Source organism: Trachypithecus francoisi, unplaced genomic scaffold, assembly GCF_009764315.1.
Source record: "Trachypithecus francoisi isolate TF-2019V2 unplaced genomic scaffold, Tfra_2.0 Lachesis_group0, whole genome shotgun sequence".
In the NCBI taxonomy this organism is placed as follows: Eukaryota; Metazoa; Chordata; class Mammalia; order Primates; family Cercopithecidae; genus Trachypithecus; species Trachypithecus francoisi.
Window position 1 is genome coordinate 155152872 of NW_022681453.1, and position 22964 is coordinate 155175835.

General features: G+C 49.9%; 1 long non-coding RNA gene across 1 annotated transcript; it reads left to right on the plus strand.

Moving 5' to 3' along the window:
* The first annotated feature begins 160 nt into the window (after nucleotides 1-160).
* On the plus strand, nucleotides 161-9000 carry LOC117077628. Its single transcript, XR_004434817.1, has 3 exons — nucleotides 161-185; nucleotides 1536-1770; nucleotides 5704-9000. It is a non-coding gene; the product is annotated as an uncharacterized LOC117077628 (long non-coding RNA).
* Nucleotides 9001-22964: the final 13964 nt, after the last annotated feature.

Here is a 22964-nt window from a genome sequence, read left to right on the forward strand (position 1 = left end):
TTTTCAGCAAAATTGTCTTTTTCAGAATGAACTAAACAAAGATTGAGAGCAACCGGGGGTGGCAGGCGTTTGTGGCTGTCGCTGCTGCTTTGTTTTCCTGGGGATTGTTTGTTTTCTGTGTCATCACTGGCCCGTTGCGGCTGTTTAATGTCAGCAGAAAGTTCGTTCACAAGGCGCGACTGTAGGTAGGACTTGGTTTATTTTTGTACCCATTCAAGTTTGTATTCTACCTCATATACAGTTGTACTAGGTATATGGGCTGGCTGTGTTTTTATTATTGTTCTCAAACTTTTCGATTTTGAGTCAACTATAACAGCCAAGAGTTTGTTCCGAATATTAATAGATAAAATTCTGGTTGTGGAAATGCGCTGCAAGCTGCTAACCTCTGTACAAATGTGAGGAGTGACTGATTTGTTGTTTTTAATAGTCAGAATTCATTTACCTTGAGATATGGGTCGGAGATTTGGAGGTTTCACTAAGGATTGAACATACTTTGTGGCTGTAGAAATTTAGTCTTTTTTCTTTCTCTCTCTTCCTTTACTGAGATCTTCAAATAACGAATTAAGATCCGTGCTTCCGCGAAGGCACAAAGGCGTTTGACCTGGTTGCTGTCTGGTTCTCCCAGGCGGATTAGGGGGTGGTCGACCTTCACTCTTCTGATGGGATAGATGATTTCCGACTTCTGATAGGATAGATCCGCTGGTTCTTGCGGGCTGCTGCTCAGCTGAGACTAGACCCCGCACCCAGCGGTGTGTCCCTCACTGCCCGGGTCTATCTCGGGGCCTGGCCAGCAGAGTGGCGGCAGTTCCAGGCCGGCTGGTGGGCCAGAAGCGGTCTTGCACCACCAGAATGAGCCTGCAGGCCTCTCACTTCAGCCCTCCAGTGGTCAGGCGGTAGGAACCTCAGGGTGATATCCCCATTATGTGTAGCTGGGCCCAAGTGGCTTCTGCTCAGAATGCCCCCCGCCCCCCACAGGCATCCTGCGATAGAATACAAGGCAGGAGACTAAGCCATGGGGATTCTCAGGGGGCATCACCTCAAGACTGGGACTAGAGCCTACCAGGAACCGGCAAGAGCAGGATGGAGAGGGAGGCTCAGCTGGAGCAGGAAGCCCTAGAGGCTGGTCAGGTCTGGTGTCTGGGTGCCTTTGTGCCCAGCTGGTCCACTATCTGGCTAAGGGGAGTTGCAGAACAGAAAGCAGCCTGCTATGTGCGTGTCTGTTTGTGCTTTGTCTAGTGTGAAAATGTAGCCCATGGGCAATTAATTGTGTAGTCTGTATCTGCTGCAAATGTGTGTATACAGTGTCAGTTGTGCATTGGTGACAGGGTGGGAGGTGTGTGCGTCTGTCATTCGCCTACAGAGTGGGCATTTATTTTCGGCATTGTAATAATCATGTAGCTAACACTTAGGAAGTGCTTACTGGGACCACAGTGTGTGTGGCATTCATACCTCATTGGTGATGTGTGCATTTGTGGGTGTGTATTCCTGGCTTGCTGAAAAATAAAATAATATGGACAGAGCCTTTGCTTCATCAGGCAGAGACTCCCTGTTCTGAGGCTGGCTGTGAGCACTCCCCCAGCTGCTGTCTGAAGCAGAGAAAGCAGGGGAGGGAGGTCTCCAGGGCCAAGCCCCGGTGGGCAGGTAGCAGCCCACCTCCAGTGAGACAGAGAAGTTGTCTGGGGCCAGCAATGGAGGACCAGCCTGTCTGCTCCCTGAGAACTGAAAGGCAAAAGGCACCCAAGGCTGGGAAGAGAGCAGCAGCCTCACCCAGTAAGGAAGACGAAATGAAGGAATCAGTGAGGGTTTCCTGGGTCTACACAGGGATTGAAGGAGGTGAGAGAAGGGAGCCAAATCATACCCCACTTCGCCATGAATGCGCACAGGAAAAATCTGTCTAACTGCAGCCCTCGGGATTTCTCCAAAGCTCTTAAGTTTGGTCATTTTCCTCTGTGCCGAAAGTTTAGTTCAATGGCAGGCTTTCTTCGTCTCTCATTTCCTTTCTCTTCTCTCCCTCTTTGCACTTTTGAGTTTCTGTTATAGAAGCTGATTTAAGCAATTCCCGAGGGCAAAAGTATTTAAGAGAGTTATATAGCAATTATGCCTTAGCATATACAGTCTGGTCTAGATAGCTGGGCCATGCGTGTGTATGTATATATGTTGGCCAGTGTGTAAATACAATGTAAATAGAGTTTAATACAAATACCCAGCCAGTTCCTGAATGTCCTGACTAATGAGTTGTTCTTGCATGAAGATTATGTGTGTGGTGGGTGTAAACATGCTCACACACTGCCGACAGTATGAGCCCCCTCCTCACATTTACACAGAAATTCTTAGAGTCACCTCCACCTCACTAAAATTGCCCAGTCAGAGTAAGTGGGTTGGTTGGGAGAAAGCGGGGGGAGGTGTCCTGTTCTCAAGAGGGACCTGGAGAAATCTTTGCCATTGAAGTACATGCGCCAAGGGACTGTGGGAAGGGGACCTACAGAGTTCTGGAGATGGTCCTGTACCCTACTACAGAGGGTATTGACGGCCTGTTTCCCACTTGCATCAGTAAATAGTTCGCTGCTCCACATCTGAGGCTTAGATGAGCAAGAGGCCCTGGACCTTTCATCCGAGGTTAGGTGCATCCAGCCATTGCCAGGGTTTCCCAGAAGCCAAGGCTGGAGATGGAGCTGCAAGGAGCCCCCTGGCGGAGGGTGGGAATTGGGGCCAGACCCAGGCTTCATGCAGTCGGACAAGCAGAATATGGGCCAGGAATCTGAGTCTAGCCCAAAACAGTTTGCTCTCAACTGAGCTCTTCCCTTTATGAAGGCCTGGGCCAGGCTTCATGGATAGAATCGCCGGACCATACTCCTGGCCTCTGTGGGTGGGGGGTCTAAGGCCAGGAAACATCTTGATCAGGCTCAGGACCCTGCAGTGTCCCCATTTTGCAGATCTAACCTGGTGGTGACCCTGGGGCCCTGCCCATCAGGCCTGCCACCACTGTGTGGCAGTCCCTGCTCTTTGGAGTAGACTGTGGGACCCTTAGAAAATGGGAAAGGATGGGACTAGGAATCCCATACCTTAGGGACAACCAGGAATTAAGGATTCTTAAAACCGAACAGTCTTAGCAACTTTCCACTTTCTGGAGAGAGGGCTCCCGGATGTCATAAAAAGAGTGTCTTGGGTCTAGGAACCCAAAATTATATTACATTTGAGGAATCTCAGGTCCTAAGAAGAGAAGACACCAACCAGAGGTCATCCAGCTATCTGTGGGGCAAATGGCCTCCGAAATTTTAAAAGGAGACTTGACAGCAGCCGAGCCTAGCTGCCACTGATGCTCAAGGGAGCTGTGTAGTAAGGGAGAGCCTCCCAGGAGTAAGAAGGGAGAGCCTCCCAGGAGAAAAAGGAGGCACAGTCTGAGCTATGGGCAGACTGTGCCACAGAAACTGCTGCTGTGCAGGCTGTTTGCTGCACAGGCTTGGTGCTGAGCTGTAAAAAGCTTGTTCTGGGATCTTGTCACTTCGGGGAGGTGGCCTGTGCAGAATAGGACAAAGACCTGGCCTGTTCAGCCAGGAAGAACTGGAATGGAACCTGGTGTCCTCTTTAATAACTATGTAACCTTGGGCAAATACACATTCAAATTTCAGTGTTCTCCTCTATAAAACAGAAATACTTATGTGTGTGTATCAGAATTATTAAAATAAATTTTCTAATTTTTAAGTGCCCAGTTTATAGTAGATGCTCAATAATGTTTTTCCCTTCCCCTATATAAAAAAAGGAAGGAAGCAAAGAAGGAAGGAAGAAAGGAAGGGGAAAAAAACCTTTAGTGATAACTTTCTAGGATTTGACTTCCTAACCCACCCTGCGAGCATCTTCCGGGGCCAGGGGCACGCGATTGCATCCACCCTGCCTTAGCCCCTTGGCCATAGTAGTGAGGCGCACGCGGTTGCCGTCACAGCGAACACCCAAGCCCTGAAGGCACACACGGTGGGCTCTGAGACCTCGTCCGGGGCTACTCCAACCGCCCTCTCGCTTCCCCCAAAGCGGTCTTCACACGTTTAGGAGGTTTACTCTGAGAAAGGCCGTGCTGACCCGAGAAGCGGCACCGACCCAGGGGTTTGGGGCCAGCCACAGCCCCACTCACAGGCTCTCCGGCTGGCGCCTGCAGTCCTCACGCGCCTCCCTCGACTGGCTGATTTTTTCTTTTCTTCTTCTTTTTTTTTTTTTTTCTTTTCTTTTTCAGAAAAACAGAAGGCAGCCACCGGGCCAGAGGTTGCAGGGTCAGCCTGTGGGCGAGGCTCTCCTAGGCCTTTGTGGATAAACGGGAAACCTGAGGGGCAAACGCAGGAAGCGGGTTGGGTCGAGTTGCGGGCGACGGAGGCGCCGCCAGCGGGTGGAGAGCGAGAGAGGCCCGTGGCCGGGAAGACCCCGGCCTGGAGCGCCTCGCGTCCCCGGGGCCCTGTTGCCGGCGCTGCAAGCCCAGGTCTCGGGGCGCGGGCTAAGTCACCTGGCCAGCTCTAAACAAAATTCGGGAGAGAATGAGTCGGGCAGTCTGGGCACAGGGTGCTCTCGACTGCGGGGCGGCGGGCGGAAGCGCAGGGGCCCTGATTGCCCCCAGAGGTGCTAAGCGCACAGGGCAGTGGCTGCAGAGCCCGGGCACGAGGCCGACTCAGATCATCCACGTTGGGACCTCAGCCTGCCCGGTTGTCCTTAATAGTAATAATAGTATGAAACCGAGTTTTAAAAAAACCTTTCCCCGCATTTTCCTCTATGTACAAGGGAGAAAAAGTATTTCTAGGCAGTCAAAGAAAAAAAAGGGGCGGGGGGCAGTATCCCAGGAAACTTTAATCTGTATGGACGAGGAGCGAAGGGGAATATGCCTTTTGCCTTTTTTGTTTGTTTCTAGAAGAGAAAAAAAGGAAATTCGACACATATTTTTTAAAATCTTCCCCTAACAACCGCTAAAGGCTGTGAGTGTGAGCAGAGAGCCAGGAAACCAAGCCCCCGCCCGCAGTGACAGCGGGCCTTTGTCCTCCTTCCTGAAGCCCCCGCGACTGCTGACCGTGCGGAGATAAAGGCCGGGTCAGGACCCTGTGGAATCCCGAGGGAGGGGCGGCGGGGCCGTCCCACTGGCCACTTTCAACCCCATATAGGGAGGTTTGGTGGGCCCAGCTGATCCCCGGAACAGGGGCTACAAGGCCAGGGGCTGTCCCCACACCCAGGCTCAGAGGAGGCACGGATCTGCCTTTCCCCCACGAAAGGCTTCTGCCACTAAATTCCTTGGACCTTGCTCCCACTAGCATTATGTTGTCCTACTTAAGGTCTCCTGAGGCGTTAGGGACTGTGGCTCGCCACCGGACCCGATCCCCAGAAACGGAATCGTGCTCAACCTCTGTGGCGACTCCGGCTTTCGCTACCGCTGGGCTCGGTTGGCCGGCCAGATCCGAACCCGTGCATCGCTTGTTCCAGCTGCGCCTCTCAGGGGCGCCTCTGTGCCTTCTCCGGTCCTCGGAGACTCCTCCAGCGCCCGGCCTCGAATTTTCTGCGCAACGCTCTCCTATCAGCCGAACGGGTCTGCAGAGAAGGCGGGAGAGTGTTTGTGACCCTGCCCTGTCCCTTTCGATGACTTAAAAACCCAGGTGGCGGCGGAACCCAGCCTCCAGGGCATTGCCTTTGCAGGCGGCAGCCTTGGGCTTACGCCTGAGGTCGTTTTCTCCACAGACACTTCTGGGTGATGCGAGTGCTGCGCAGCTCAGAACCCTTGGAAGGATGAGAGAAGGACAAGCCGGGCGGCCTGCCAGTGCGGTGGTGGAGGGCTCTTCGGTAGCCACACTGCGCGCCTCCCACGCATACCTTAACAGTCTTGGGGCCCCCGGCCAGCGCTGCAGCCCAAAGAGACCCGGCAGACGCATTTTCTCCCAGGCGTGGCAAACCTTGGCTTCGCCTCCCTTCACCATGGCTTGTGAGGGCAGGGGGCCCCCCCGGGGGCCGCCTTCCCTGACCTGAATGAGTCAGGGACCCTTCTTTATTTTCAGTGGGGGTGTGACCTGGGGAGATAAAGGAAGGACGACACACCTGGGAAGTGGGGCCCTGCAGCCTCTTGAACCCGGAGCAGCCTCCTTCTCCGCTCCCTCCCCTCACCGGCAGGCTCGGGGGTCTTGGTCCCCACTGAAACTGGAGCCGCTCACCGGCCGGCAGATGAGAGATAAAGGAGCCCGGAGGCGCCGAAGCGCTGACCAGCAGACCCGGATCCGGACTTTCCGGCGCTCCAGAGCAGCACCCGAAACCCTACTTTCCGGGTGGCACCGACTCTGCCCGGAAGAAATGGGTGGGCTGAGCAGCTCCTCCGGTGCCACACGGTGTCTCTAGGCAGACAGTCGTGCTCGCGTGTGTACTGTGCATGCACAAGACTGCAGGATGATGTCCTGTATGAGCCCTGTATTAGCCCCTTTGCTCTCAGCAGACGTACACGCACACGTGTGTGCATTTGTCACGTGTCTAGGGACAGGTGTTCACCTTTACACATACGTGATGTGTATGTGCACACATTTGTAGAATGTTCTAGCATCTATCCTGTTGGCTCCTGCAGGCACGTATAGGGCTGGCTGCTCATAAGTCATCATTACACCTCACATTTACACAGGCCTTTTCAGTTCTGGCATGATTTTCAGAATCACCCCAGGAAACACTCTCCTTTCAAAGTTTACAGATTAGGAAACAAGCCAAAAGAAGCTAATGGGTGCCCGTTTGCACACACTGAGAGAGATCGAGGTCAGCCAAAGATCCTGCCCGCTGTTGAACTTGGGTGTGTTGGCCGAATGTGCTCATAGATGGGTCTGTTTAGCGCCCCAAGCGACCTCAGGTCCGGCGGGCCTTGGCCCTTCACCAGGCTTCCTGGGAGACCCACCGCACCAGGTGTTGGGTCTCAATTCCTGTGCTGATAAGCACTATCTTCTGGAGCTGGGGGATCCTAGTGCCCAGGGCGGGAAGTAGGGAGCTGGTCGGAGTGCCGCTAAGGCGATCCCGGCGGTTCCACGGCCGTGGCTGCCCACGCGCAACTGGGTTGCAAAGCCTGGCGGGCCTCGGTCTCTAAAGCAGCCACGCCAGGCAAACGTGCGATGATAGGATCCTTTCAGCCCATCTGCAAAGCCAGGAACCCAAGGTTGCCGGAGCAGTGAGGAAGTTCCTGCTGTCTGGAATCCCTAGCGCCCCTACAAGACTCGGAGCCCACCATGCCCATTTTACTGACGTGATTAGTCGGAGGCTAGAGCGGTACAGTGAGTTGCTCAAGTTCAACGTCAATTGAGTGACCAGAGTCGGGACTGGAATCCCCAATTACGTGTGTCTGAATCCTTAGTCCACAGTCCCTCTGCCCCAGCACGGATCGCTGGTACCTCTTGTCTCCCGCGCGGCCAGGAGCCATCCCGCTACTAGCCTCCGACTTCCCTCGCCAAGAACGCGAAGACTATCATAGCTCTCACCAGCATCATTTAAAAGGTTTCCACACGCTTGGAAGCTGTTGCTTGAAAACAAATTCCCTGTATGCGTTGGGTTTTGTTTCTTTCTTTCTAACCCCTCCTGAGGCATCTGGTCCCACTCCACCCTCTAAGCCCTTGCCGTCGCAGAGTGAGGCTGCCTAAGGGCTGTAGCTTGACCACATCTCGGGGGTGCCCTTGGGCCTCTGCGCCGGGCTCCTGCAGACTGAGGTCGCTGGTCTCTAGGCTCCAAGGCCGCCTCTACCCCGCAGAGCCCGGGAGCTGGAAGGGAGCCCGCGGTTTGGCGAGGTCGCCGTTCGGGCTCACGTTCTGGAGGCTGCCCTCTGCTGGCACTGGGCGACATTACCGCCGCCTCCCTCTGCGGCCCAGGAGCTGCACCCACAGGAGCGGCTCGCCCAGAGCCAGGCGACCCCATTCTCGCTGGGTCTCCAGAGTGGCTGCCGCACCTTCAGCCACTGACAAGACCCTCTCGTATTTCTCAATCCGAGACTTCTGCTCTGCCCCCCGACACCAGAGGCTCCGGTGCGCGGACCCAGGGACAAGGCAGAGAGCTGGAGCTCTGTGCTGGCAATCCCACCTCTTTGCGGCGCCAGCCGGGATCCGCAGCCAACCAGGCACGGCCACAGGCGGACGCTGAGGGACTCCAGGGGTGGCCCCAGGCTGTGCTCGTCCCCTTTACTCTCCGCCACCATAGCACTGATTGGCGCCCACAGGTCCCGACCTACGCCCAAAGGAGCCTCCCCTCCCCCTTTCAACCCCACTTGATGGTGGCCTACTCGCTTGGCTGCCTCTATTTTTTGTAGTGCACTTGTCTCTCCAACCAAATAAGAGCTCCTTGACGACCGGAAGTGGCTGCTCCCTACCCGCACCGCACAGGCCTCGCTCAGGTTCTGCTGAGACAGAACTGATTCCAGAGGCCCCCATTCTTGGCGTTGAAATAAACCTTAGGCAGACACTTCTGCCTGCTGCATCCATTCTAGACAGAGTGGGGTAAAAATTACTCAGTCATCATATCTATGCATTTCCAGTGCTATGTATTAGGACTTTCACATTTTCACTTTTCCCATCACAAAGATAATTCAAACTGAAGAAAATTGGGAAAATAAAACATTAAAATGCACAAAAAACACCAAAGCTACAATAATCCCATCCCTCCTCGAGGTCACAAGGTAACCATGGTTAACATTTTGATGGCATCCTTCCAGTCTTTTATTTATATATTTCAGTTAAAATAAGTCTAATTTCCAATAATTAATAAATATACATAAAATTTGCAGTTTTGCATCCTGCTTGTTTTAACCTTTCGCCATAGGGTTTTCCTCCATATCTTATTCTTTGAAAAATGATTTTCAATTATTGCTTAATAATCCATCCTTTGGATGAACCATAATTTTGTTATACACCAGAACCAAGTATCTGTTTTAGGCCCGGGAAAGTCTCCCTAAGCCACACTCTCTGAATCAGTCTTGATCAGTTAATATATAATCAGTAGTTGATCAATCAATGTTGAGCCTTTCTTTTTAATTTTTTTGTTGTTGCTGTTCTTTTCTTGTTTGTTTTGAGATGAAGTCTCATTCTGTTGTCCAGCCTGGAAAACAGTGGCACCAGCTCAGCTCACTGCAATTTCTGCCTCCCAGGTTCAAGCCATTCTCTTGCCTCACCCTCCCAGGGAAGCTGGGGTTACAGGCACCCGCCGCTATGCCTAGCTAATTTATGTGTTTTTAGTAGAGATGGGGTTTCACTATGCTGGCCAGGCCGGTCTCAAACTCCTAACCTCAAGAGATCCACCAGCCAGGCACAGTGGCTCACACCTGTAATCCCAGCACTTTGGGAGGCCAAGGCGGGCGGATCACGAGGTCAAGAAATCGAAACCATCCTGGCCAACATGGTGAAACCCTGCCTCTACTAAAAAATACAAAAAATTAGCTGGGCGTGGTGGTGCGTGCCTGTAGTCCCAGCTACTCAGGAGGCTGAGGCAGGAGAATCGCTTGAAACCGGAAGACGGAGGTTGCAATGAGCCAGGATCGTGCCACTGCACTCCAGCCTGGGCAACAAGAGTGAAACTCCATCTCAAAAAAAAAAAAAAGAGAGAGAGAGAGAGATCCACCCACCTCGGCCTCCCAAAGTGCTGGGATTACAGACATGAGCCACTATGCCTGGCCATTGTTGAGTCTTTTGCTAGCCTAACAAAGAGAGTCATGGTCTCATTCTCAGGACACAAAAAATTCTACCCAGATATTAGGGACTGCCTTGACCTAGAAGAGGGCCTTCTAGCCCCTGCTGCCAGCCATCTCCCTCTGCTGGAGACCAGTGTAGCTAGAGTGGTGAGAGGGATGAAAGAAAGCAGGAACCAGCAATGTGTCTGAAGAGCTGTCCCAGCCTGCTTCTAGGACCAAAACCCTGTATTCCCAAATGGCACACAAGATGATGTTTGTGACCTGGGCTACTGTGTGCGGTGTCTTGTAATGGTTAGGAGTCAAACATGCCTTCATGTAATCCTGAGTCATCCCCTTAAAAGGTGTGTGACCTCAGAAAAGCTGCTCAACTTCCCTGAACCTCATTCTAAAAATTGGAATAATAATGCCTACCACATCAAGCTCTTGTAAGTATTCAAATAAACGACACACTTAGCCTGTACAAATAAATCATCAATACACAGTAGCTACTGCTTCTTTTGCCTCTGCAGCTACTATTGCTGTTGTTCTGGCATTAGCTGTGGTCTTGGGGATCACTACAATTGCCCTCTCCCTCAACTTCTGACCCCATTGCTACTGTTAAACACAAGCCCAAATCCTGGCACTAAGCCGGATCCAGGTCCTCAGGGCTGAAGGAGTCATTTCCAGCATTCTGGTTGGGCTGCTCAGGACCTTCTGACAATCAGGCCTGGGCTTGGGCTGTTTATACTAGAACCGTTAAAACAGGAAAATATGCAAACCCTTCATTCACAGGGATCCGGCTATTGTTGGGTCAGAAATGATATTTTTGTTTCTAGAGTAAAAGGTACATTTGCTGCCTTACACACACACACACACACTTTTTTTTTATTCTTTTGGTTGTGTCTACAGAGCTCAGAAGGCAAAGTAAATGATCTGGTTCATTTGATGAGCTCAAGCAGCCAACCTGGAAAGGTCCCTTTGGCCTGATTGATGTTTATATGTACTCCAACGAGCCTGAACCTCACTGAGCTCTGTTTAGTTCATCCACAGACTAGGCCCTTATCCATCTCCCAGACAAAATGCCTCCAAAATCCATCTCCCAGAAATGATAGGTTGATAGCAATGCCGCCTCCATCTAGGAGGCAGTTAAAGAGGAATTTAATTGTTTTTTTTTTTTAATTAACCCTACCAGCCTGATCCCAGTAGACTCAACTGCACATCAAAATTTCATGGAAAAAAAGTTTTTAAAACACAGATTTCAAGATCCTCTTCAAACTAAACAGCTTCTGCCTCTGGAGATGGCACTTGGCAATCTATGTGTTTATCTGTAGTTCCTCCAGGTGATTCTCAATAAGCCTATGGAGCCACATTAGGGAATCATTGCAGTTCTCAATTGAATTGAAAACAGGTTTCTCCGGGTGGACTCCAGAAAATACAGAGTCCAAACCAGTCTTCCGTTGGGACCACATGGAATTAGAAAGAGCTTGGGTGTAACTGTGGTGGGGGAAGGGAATACATATTTGTTTTTGTGTGCTGTTGTCTGTGCACACGGCAGGCCTCTTTGGTCACAAGTAACATAAACCCACTAGAGCTGGCTTTAAACCAAACAGGTGGCTGGGGTGGGGAGTGTTTTTATAAGGATTCATGAGTGACCCCTGGAACCCCAGGCAGGGTGGTAGCCAGACTCCCTGAAGGGCTGTGCTGCAACAGGGGCTGAGGTGATGGCAAGAACCAACTTTTCCTGCTGCTCTGGTCAGGTCTCTCCTCTGCTCCATTTGAGAGAGGAGCGCCAGTGATAGCTGTAATTTCTGAGTGCCAGTTAAGTCTTCCTGTGTGAGAGACCTGATTGGTATCCTGGGTCAGGTACTGTCTTGGAGATACACCCCAGTCCTGTCAACTGGAGCTGAGGAAGAGGGTCTGCTGTAGCTTCTGATGGTCCCTCCTTGTGGGGAGAGGGCAGTCATGGCACTCATGAGAGGCTAAGCAGACACCCCAGAAAGTCTTATTTGTTTCAGTCTAGCCTGTCCAACCACTCAAGCAATAGCTCAAGGATTTTTTATCCTAGCTGCACTACAAAATTGCCTCGGGGGCTTTAAAAAACTATTGTGCCTTACCTTCATATCTTGGGTGTAGCCAGCGTGTTGGGATTTTTTTTTTAAGCAACACTGGTGATTCCAATGTACACCTAAGGTTAAGAACCACGGCCGGGGGCAGTGGTTCATGCCTGTAATCACAGCACTTTGGGAGGCCAAGGCAGGCAGATCACCTGAGGTCAGGAGTTTGAGACCAGCCTGGCCAACATGGTGAAACCCTGTGACTACTAAAAATACAAAAATTAGCAGGGCATGGTGGCACATGTCTGTAGTCCCAGATCATCAGAAGGCTGAGACAGGAGAATTGCTTGAACTCGGGAGGCGGAGATTGCAGTGAGCCAAGATCACGCCACTGCACTCCAGCCTGGGCAACAGAGTGAGACTCCATCCCCCGCAAAAAAAGAACCATGGCAATAACTAAATAGGAAACCTATTAGCCATTTGCTAAAGATATAGTTGAAAAATAACCAATTAAGAGGAAAATTATTAAAATCTAATGGTTTGCACATGGCTTATTTTCATCTAAATTGGACATACCCTAGTCCAAATTTCAAATGCCATGATTATTTACATTGACATTTTCTAAACTTCTAGACATAAATATTATGTTAAGTTCCTTTTGTAAAAAACTAGCCTTTCTGGAAATCCTGAGGCACCAGAACAAAGGATGGCTCCCCATGGCCTCAGCTGACCCCCAGGCCCCTATAGACCACCTGCTCTTTCTTTTCCAGGGTCTCCAGCTTGCCAGGGCAGTCTCAAAGCTCCCAAAAAAAAAAACCCTGAATTACACTGATCTTGCTGTTTTTTGCCCCCACCCACAGGCCTGTGCTTCAGGGTGCCCACCCAGGAGCTTCTGACACATTTTCTGGAGGTCAAAGAGGATAAACTCTACCCCTTCAGCCAAGCTGGCAAACACTGATTGAAACTTTGTCCTAGTCCAGGTGCAGTGGCTCATGCCTATAATCCCAGCATTTTGGGAGACTGAGGCAGACAGATCATCTGAGGTCAGGAGTTCAAGACCAGTCTGGTCAACATAGTGAAACCTAGTCTCTACTAAAAATACAAAAAAAAAAAAGAAAGAAAAAGAAAAAAAAGAAAATAGGCTGGGCGCAGTGGCTCACACCTGTAATCCCAGCACTTTGGGAGGCCGAGGCGGGTGGATCACAAGGTCAGGAGATCGAGACCACAGTGAAACCCCGTCTCTACTAAAAATACAAAAAAAATTAGTCGGGCACAGTGTCGGGCGCCTGTAGTCCCAGCTACTCGGGAGGCTGAGGCAGGAGAATGGCCTGAACCCGGGAGGCGGAGCTTGCAGTGAGCCGAGATCGTGCCACTGTACTCCGTCTCAAAAAAAAAAAAAAAAAAAAAGAAAATGGTGAGGCATGGTGGTGTATGCCTCTAGTCCCAGCTACTTGGGATGCTGAAGCAGGAGAATGGCTTGAGCCTGGGAGGTGGAGGTTGCAGTGAGCCAAGATGGCACCACTGCACTCCGGCCTGGGCGACAGAGCAAGACTCCTTCTCAAAAAAAACAAACGAAACAAAACTTTGTCCTAGTGCATGGCAGCCTTGAAGAATATCTTCATTTAGCTTTGTTTCCCTTCCTTATAGTTTTCCCTAAGCAATTAGTCAATCAACAACTATTTCATAAATAGCTATGATGTGCAAAGCACAAGGTAAAAAAAAAAAAAAAAAGGATCACTCCAGAGCTCTTGTCACTGGGAGAAATGCAACAGCGACCCCTCTAGGCTTGGCCTTGCATGGATACTAAGGTGCCTATTAAAGGGATACTTCCTCAGCTGCCTGTTCTTTTTAGACTAAACCAGGGCTAGGACTCAAGCAATTACAGAGAGTGAGGGATGGCAGCAAGGAGAAGGGAGTTGTCCTGCCTGGCTGGGTGCAAGAATGAGGGTGGGGTATGAGGGTTGCTGCTCTTTCCATTGCTGAATCACCCTAACAGCTGTTTCCTGCTTCCAGAACCAGAGAGCACAGGCAGCACAAGACAAGACCAAACTGCCTTTTCAAAAGCTGAGAAAGGCGATCAACACGAAGGCCAATGACTGGTGGAGGATGTCCAGAGAGTGGGGCTGGGGACAGATACCATGACATTTGAGGCTATAGAGAGGGCTTGGAGATCCCAAATGAAGTCTACGGCTGTGATTTTCAAAGCGTGGAACCCAAATCATCAGCAGCACCTGGGACCTTATTAGAACTGCAAACTCTCAACCCCACCTCAGCCCCACTGAATCAGTAATTCTGGGGTGGGGCCAGCAATCTGGCTTACCAAGGCCTCCAGGTGATCCGGATGCACACTCAAGTTTGAAAACAAATGGCTTACTCTAGGGAGGCCCTCATCCCAGACATCCTGCACCTAAAACACATGGCTGGGTACAGTGGCTCATGCCTGTTATCCCAGGACTTTGAGTGGCTGAAATGGGAGGATAACTTGAGGCCAGGAGTTTGAGACCAGCCTGGGCAACACAGTGAGACCACCCCCCCACCCCCACCATCTCTACAAAGATTTTAAAATTAGATACTGGCTGGGCACGGTGGCTCACGCCTATAATCCCAGCACTTTGGGAGGCCAAGGTGGGCAGATCACGAGGTCAAGAGATCGAGACCATCCTGGCCAACATGGTGAAACCCTGTCTCTACTAAAAATACAAAAATTAGTTGGAGGTAGTGGTGCGTGCCTGTAGTCTCAGCTACTCAGGAGGCTGAGGCAGGAGAATTGCTTGAACCCGGGGGGCGGAGGTTGCAGTGAGCCGAGATCGTGCCACTGCACTCCAGCCTGGGCGGCTGAGTGAGACTTCGTCTAAAAAAAATTTTTTTTTAATTAGCCAGGCATGGTGGCTCATGCCTATAATCCCAACTACTTGGGAGGATCCCTGGAGCCCAGTAGTATGAGGCTACAGAGCTATGATTGTGCCACTGCACTCCAGCCTGGGCAGTAGCAAGACCTTGTCTCTAAAAACCAAACAAAAAAAGAAACACTTTCAGGCTTTTAGATCCCTGAATGGGTTCCAAGAAATCAGGCAGGAATTGTGAGGTTACCCCAACAAGAATTGTTGCCACTGTCCTCCCAGCTACCAGTCTCCCTTCCTACTCCCTACTCCCTACCCCTCACCCCCAAACTCCTCTTGCCAGGAATGACTGCTGGCCCAGGCCAGGGACAGAGAGCCAGGAGCCTTCTCTAGAGGCTAGGCAACTTGAGCAGAAGTACCCCCTAGAGAGACTGCCTGGAGTCCTGAAACTTTTTCACAGGCCTTTGGCAGCTGCCCATTTACCTGCCCAGGCTGCTGGGAAATTGCAGTCTCTGAGTTTTGGGGCGGGACTTGGTTGATTCACTATAGGACAGGAGTGACCAAACAAAAACAGGCTCCAAAGGGGATGAAAGAAGCTAGGCACAGGCATCAGTTGTTGAGTTCGGAGGTGGGGGGTGGGAGGACTGTACTGGATCGTTTACCCACTGCAGACCTCTCTGGGACTCAGCCATCTGAAAGCCAGGGTAGTGGTGGTGGGAGACTCAAGGCCAAGTTGCTTCCGTCTCCATATTTACTAGCTGGTTCTCAAAGAGTTTTCACCGACCGACAGCACCAGCGTTCCCTGAAAAAATGCAAATTCTCAACCTACACTCCACCTGCAAAATCAGAAACTCTGGAGGTGGGGCCCAGGAATTCGTGCTGTAACAAGCCCTCCGCGAGATGCGGAGGCTCCCTCGCTCAAGTTTGAGGACCTCTGGCCTTGGGGTGCCGCAACAAACAAAGGATTCAGGCCCCCGCGGGCCGTTGGCCAGGAACTCCGACTTCCCCGCCCCAGTCGCCCAGAGCCCCTCAGTGCCGTGTCCCCGTGTCCCCGCCAAAGATCGCAGGATAGGCAGGCCCGGGGCCGCCGGCTGCAGCCTCGCAGAGAGGAATGGTGACCGTGAGATTCCTCTCTGACTTATTTTGTTCCATTCCGGGAGTAATAATTTGTTTTGTATTGGAATCAAAGCGCCTTTCGCGGCTCTTCCGTTTTATCTCGGCAGCTCTCAGGCCCAGTGGGAAGAGGCTCGGCCACGGTGTGGCGGCTGCTTCGCATTAGGGCGAGCGTGGTCCCCATTAGGCCACCAGCTCCGTGCAGAGCTTGTCTCCATTAACGGGACGCATCTAACCCCGGCTCTGCGCCGCGACATCCAGGGACCACCCCGCCTCCCCCCGCACTGTTACAGATGGCCCCAGAGAAAAGCGGAACTGGGTGGCTGGAGCCAGCCTTGGCAGTCCGAAGAGCTCGTGTCCACTGCCTGGAAGTCACGGCCATGAGTGACTCTCTTTAGTGTCAAACACTGACCCCAAAAGAGGGCTACAGGCCCTTATCTCTCCAGGGGAAGTAAATTCACAGGCCCTTAGCCTTTAGGACCCGGGCCTGCCAAAAGTGACTCCTAAGGAGGAAAGCATGGCAGGGTTTCCCCAAAAGGGTGAGGGGAAAATGGTTGCGTTTTACCTATCTACCTAGCACCTGCGCCCGGCAGCTCACAGATGCTCAAGGAAACACGGTAGACCTGTTTTTCTCCTGGTTTAGCATCCATTTTACAAACAGTATAGAACATCTAATGAAGAGAATATCAAAAACAAAAAGCTATACCCAGGCCTCCTGCCTTAATATCCCCTGCAGACAGAGAGGCACTGAAAGTAGCCCCCACCACCCACTGGGGAAGGGGATGGTGTCCTCAGTCCTAGCCAAACCAAGGCCACATGGCTTCCACCCACACCTTCTTAAGGGTGACAAAGGATCTGTGCTGGGGATCTGCTAGGGTGTGGAGAAACAGGCAGACTCCTTCAACCACCAGAGCGAAGAATGTTACATAAAAAGCCCCATTGTTCGGGTCAAATTTCACACTTATTTTCTTTGATTTCATTAAATGTTTGATTGCACAAACAATATTGTAGTAATCATGGAAACTCAGAATTAAGATTGAAAGCCAGTAATCATCCAACGTCTAACCACTAACAACGCAATTATTTTCATTTTTCCATACTGGTACACAATTCCCAGCTGTTTAACAACTGTATGATATTCAGCCACATGGATGTGGTCCAATTTATTTAATTCCAACATTTAGGATGTTTCCAAGTTGTTCACTATTATCAAAGGAAAACACTGCAATGGCCTTTTTTGAGATTTGCTTCTTTCCTTTATTTATTGAGGAATGCACATTATTTTAATAACTTTTATGTGATTAAATAGGCAATAGATATTTTTTGTAGGGAATTTGAAAAATTCAGATCATAAAAATCAGCCATAATCTCAAATGTCCTTTTGCTCATTAAGCTTTTCTCACCTCTGGGCTGGGCACAGTGGCTTATGCCTATAATCCCAGAGCTTTGGGAGGCCAAGGCAGAAGGATCGCTTGAGGCCAGGAATTCACAAGTAGCCTGGGCAACATAGCAAGACCTGTCTCTACAGAAAAAAAAAAAATTAATTAATTAGTCAGGCGTGGTGGCACATAGGATTCCCTGAGCCCAGGAGGTCAAGGCTGCAGTGGGCTATAATTGTGCCACTGTACTCAACTTGGGTGACAGAGCAAGACCTTGTCTCTAAAAATAAATAAATAAAGCTTTTCTCACCTCTGAACTCTTGCACCACATGTTCTCTTTACCCCCATGATTCGATTCAGTTGTTTTCATCAGGTCTCACTTTGTGTTTCATGGCTGTTTGTCTTTTCCATACTCCTTAATTGTAATATTATTGAAGGCAAAAACCATGCCTTTTTCATCTGGAAATAACCATGATAGCTAGCTTTTATTTGGTGCCTATTCTATGCCAGCCATGATACATTATCTCACTTAGTTCCCACAGACTATATTTATTTCCTTTTAACATGCGAGGAAAGTGAGACTGAGCAAGATTAAATAACTTGTGCAGGGCCCCAGCCAGTAAATAGCATGGGGACAGAGGCCAACTCCACATTCTAACTGGGATCTTGCCACTGTAGGGATGTAGAGTAGAACTGTATTAGACAGATGACCTCTAAAATCTCCTGTGATTCATGATGATATTAATCTAGCTGTGATTTAATAACCTGCTATATCTGCATCAATTACAATACAATATTGTGGGATTTTATTTTAAAAAGAATGTAAACAACGAGGGCTTTTTTATCTCACAATAAAGAAGACAGAGATTACTGGCTCTAGGCTATAGTTACAGTCACTCTAAAACTTGGGCACAAGTCCTGCTACTTGTCATCTTTTACCTCTGTGGACTGTAATAGACATTGAATTCAGAATTTTTTTTTCCTTTTTTTTGACACAGAGTCTCGCTAGAGTAAGACCCAGGCTGGAGTGCAGTGGCCAAATATTGGCTCATTGCAACCTCCGCCTCCTGAGTTCAAGCCATTCTCGTGTCTCAGCCTCCCAAGTAGTTGGGATTTGGGGATTACAGGCATGTGCCACCATGCCTAGCTAAGTTTTCGTGTGTGTGTGTGTGTGTTTAGTAGCAATGGGGTTTTACCATGTTTTCCAGGCTGCTCTCGAACTCCTGACTTCAAGTGATCCACCCGCCTCAGCCTCCCAAAGTGCTGGGATTACAGGTGTGAGCCACTGCACCTGGCCCATGTTCAGAATTTAAAAGAAAAAAAAAGAAAGAAAGAGAAAGAAAGAAAGAAAGAAAGGAAGGAAGGAAGGAAGGAAGGAAGGAAGATTGATTCTGATGGGAAAATGAGCCATTTCTTCCAGACTCTTTCTTAGAAGTCTGATCCACTTTCCCTGAACCCCTCAGTAGAGTTCCCTATTCATCTCATGGGCCTGGACTAAGTTTGTCACGTGCTGGTTCCTAAACCAGCTGCTGGCAAAAGAATGAGACCACCATGGCTGACTCAGACTAACTGGGATCTGCCTAAGAGTAGAGGCCAAAGTCTCTATGATTTTGTTGTTGTTTTTGTATATTCTGCTTACGTAATTTTTTTCTTTTTTGAGACAGGGTTTCACTCTGTTGCCCAGGCTGGAATGCAGTGGCACAATAATAGTTCACTGCAGTCTCGAACTTCTGAGCTCAAGTGATACTCCTGCCTTGGCCCCCCAAAGTGCTACGACTACAGATGTGAGCCACTGCACATGGCCCTATGTAATATTTGAGTCACTTATATCCTTGAACAAAAAGCAGAGTTCCCTGACAAGGAAGAGAGGATGAAATGGCTGATAGGGAGACAGATAATACTATAATCTTATAAAACAGAAAAAAAAGTACCAGCTGGGCACAGTGGCTCATGCCTATAATCCCAGCGCTTGGGGAAGACAAAGTGGGAGGATCACTTGAGTCCAGGAGTTAGAGACCAGCCTGGGCAACGTGGCAAAACCCCATCTCTACAAAAAAAATTAACTGGCTGTGGTGGTGCATGCCTGTGGTCCCAACTATTTGGAAGGCTGAGGTGGGAAGATCACCTGAGCCTGGGAGGCGAAAGTTGAAGTGAGCTGAGACCTCACCATCACTGCACTCCAGCCTCAGAGACAGAGACGCTGTCAAAAAAAAAAAAAACAGGTACAGAAATAATGAATATATGTGAGCTACAAGTCAAGTTAAGCAGTCTGAATATTTACTTCCCTCAGTTGGAATATTATTACTCATCTTTATTTATTTATTTATGAGATGGAGTCTCGCTCTGCCACCCAGGTTGGAGTGCAGGAGTGCTACCTTGGCCCACTGCAACCTCTGCCTCCTGGATTTAAGTGATTCTTCTGCCTCAGCCTCCGGAGTAGCTGGGATTACAGGTGCCCGCCACCATACCTGGCTAATTTTTGTATTTTTAGTAGAGACAGGGTTTCACCATGTTGACTGGTCTTGAACTCCTGACCTCAGGTGATCCGCCCGTCTCAGCCTCCCAAAGTGCTGGGATTACAGGCGTGACCCACCGCACCCAGCCTATTGCTCATCTTTAAACCAGTCTATAGTTGTAAATAAATCAGCTAGATTTAACTAGGTGTTTGTGTTTTAAACTATGAAGTTTTGCAGGGTAAAGAAAAAGGGATTCAATGTATGCTCTTGAGACTGGACTGTCAATGGGATCAGAGATCTCTCTGCCTCTCAGCAGCCCTGTCTCTCTCTACTGGATTGCATGATCTTTCCCAAGACCTCCCTGCTTCTTTTCCATGTCCCCCTGTTGTCTGCTGAACTGACCACTCCCTCCTGGATTTGGTATGCATATGGCCACTGAGGACCCTTCAGCCCCTACTCCTTCTACAAATTGAAAAACTCTCTTGGAAATTCTTAATTCCAATCTCCAAGGGACAAACTACTTGAGGCTACTCATCCTGTCAAGACAAGTCACCTCAGAGATTGCTGGCCTACCCAGTACCTGGAAAGGCAGCCCTGGGGTCACAGGCCAGCCTAGGTCCAAGGAAGGGGACAGGGTCACTTGTCAGAAAACCTTACTGCTGAACACCTCCTGGGTTCAAGTGATTCTCCTGCCTTAGCCTCCCGAGTAGCTGGGACTACAGGCATATGCCACCACGCCCAGCTAATTTTTGTATTTTTAATACAGACGGGGTTTCACCATGTTGGCCAGAGTGGTCTCGAATTTCTGACCTCAGGAGATCCACCCATCTCGGTCTCCCAAAGTGCTAGGATTACAGGCGTGAGCCGCTGCACCCGGCCAGAGGGGAAGTGTATTTGTATATTTCACCCTGTCTTTCATAGGCGTTGTTTCAATGGCAAGCAAGTGAATTGAGCCAAAGAGACCCAATTGCAGAACTTTTGTAGGGACTGAAGGCAAAGAGAAGCCTCTTTCCACTAAGATTGATAGCTATGGGGAAGAAATAAGGCCAAAACTTTAGAGAGCACCCAAGTGGAGAAAGCCTGCGTGCGAGTAAAGCCAGCACAAAGGAAAGCAGAACAGACAGGAGAAAGACTGCGCTCTGACCACACTATTCAAGCTCCTGGATCCAGTTATACCTGAAGACTTGCCATGAGTTTTCAGTGACAAACCAATACATTTTCTTTCTTTTTAATTAATGTATTTATTTATTGGAATTGTAAACAACTTAAGCTGAGTTTCCATCATCTGCAATCAGAATACTCCTGACTAATACACTGGGCCTGTGTTACAGAGAAAAAAGCCACAAGCCGAGGCAGAAGAATCCTCCTCAAGGAGGACCCCAAGAGCCCCAGGACCACAGGCAGCACTGCCTCCATGCCCAGGTCACAAGGTGCAGCTCAGATCCGGGGAGGAGTGCTGGGGTGACAGCCTGGCTGCAAGGGACCGCACAACTGTGTGGACCCTCTGGATCCTCGAAAGACTGCAGCTTTGAGTGGCTGTCAGACGCACCCTGGATAAGAATGTAACTCACAGCCATCGCAGGCCTATAAAGCAATGGCAGAGTCACCGCCCTCCACAAGGGGGCAGTGTGGTCCAGAGTGGAAGTGGGTGAGAGAAATGCTTGTTACTCGTGAAATATCCCCTATGGACTCCTGGCAGCACCTGGAGGAAGGGCAGTTTTGCAGTGAGCTGAGATCTTGCATTCTGTAGATGGAAATGAAGCCGCTGATGCCTGGGTTAGGGCTGGGGGCCCCTAGCACCCACAGACAAGAGAAGCTCAATAGTTACTTATTTTAGTAACTTTTCCTGAAGATGCCCTGGGAAGATGGCAGGTGTTCAGAGGGGATGAACATAGGCTGTACCTGTGACCCAGGCACACCATCATGGCATGAAATTGAAGAGACGCCAGGCCCCAAGGACACGCAGCCCTGGGAGCAAATAACGTGGTAATAATATCCAAAGACTGATGTCCCAAGACCCCTGACAGTAGGCAGGATGGGAGCTTAGTCAGAAATTGGATCATTTAAAGAAGGCCACATAGCTGGGCTTGGTAGCACACATTTGTAGCCCCAGCTACTTGGGAGGCTGAGGCAGGAGGATTACTTGAGCCCAGGAGGTCGAGGCTACAGTGAGCTACAATTGTACCACCCTACTCCAGCCTGGGCAACAGAGCAAGAGCCTGTCTCTAAAAAATAAATAAATGAAAGGGGAGGACAGCTAATGCTGTTTGTTTCACACTTGAGTTTGTAAAGCAATAGTAAATTCTCTATATCGGGGTACATAGTAAATTCTCTATATCAGGGGTCCCGAACCCCTGGGCCACCAACCGGTACCAGTCCGTGGCCTGTTAGGAACCAGGCCGCACAGCAGGAGGTGAGTGTGGCGGGTGAGCGAGTGAAGTTTCATCTGTATTTACAGCTGCTCCAAATTACCACCTGAGCTCCGCTTCCTGTCAGATCAGCAGCGGCATTAGATTCTCACGGGAGTGCGAACCCTATTGTGAACTGTACATGTGAGGGATCTAGGTTGCATGCTCCTTATAAGAATCTAACGCCTGATGATCTGTCACTGTCTCCCATCCCCCCTAGGTGGGACCGTCTAGTTGCAGCAAAACAACCTCAGGGCTCCCACTGATTCCACATCATGGTGAGTTGTATAATTATTTCATTATATATTGCAATGTAATAATGATAGGAATAAAGTGCACAATAAATGTAATGCACTTGAATCATCCCAAAACCACCCCTCACCCCCATAAAAAATTGTCTTCCATGAAACTGGTCCCTGGTGTCAAAAAGGTTGGGGACCACTGCTGTATATGTGGTGTCTGCCCTCTCCAGGGCAAGCTGTCAGGAAAGGGATAGCCGGCCTGGTGTGCCTGAGGGGACTTGGAAAGGGAATCCCAGTAGCAGAGACCTGCAGGAGCCCAGCTTCTCCATGTCCTGGAGTCTCTATCCCAGAGCATACGGGGTAAAGTCTGAGGCATTTTCTCAAGCCCTGGATGGGACAGCCCCAATTCAGCCATGTGACCTCTCTCCTGAGCATAAATACAAGCAGCCCAACTTGGAACCACTTAAGAAGCAGAAATCAAATCCCAGCAAGAGGGAAAGCACCTCACACATCATCCAGCTCAACCCCCTCAGGGAGCCAAAAAACAAATTAAAATAAAATAAAACAAAAGAGGCGGGGGCCTTGCCCAAGGTGGCATAGTGAATTGGTAACTCAGCCAGGAGCCAAAGCCAGGCCTCCTGACCACAAGTCTGGAGCTCTGTACTCTGTGCTGTGGCCCTCTCTCCTGATGAAAATCTCCACGTTCCAGACCAGAAAAAGGAAAAGATTTCTGCACGCTGCGTTTATCTTCACACCTGGACTTCACACTCTGGAATTTAAGAGTGAGAGCCCATCACTGTTATTTCCTTGGGATAATGCCCATTGCCCTGACCCATAA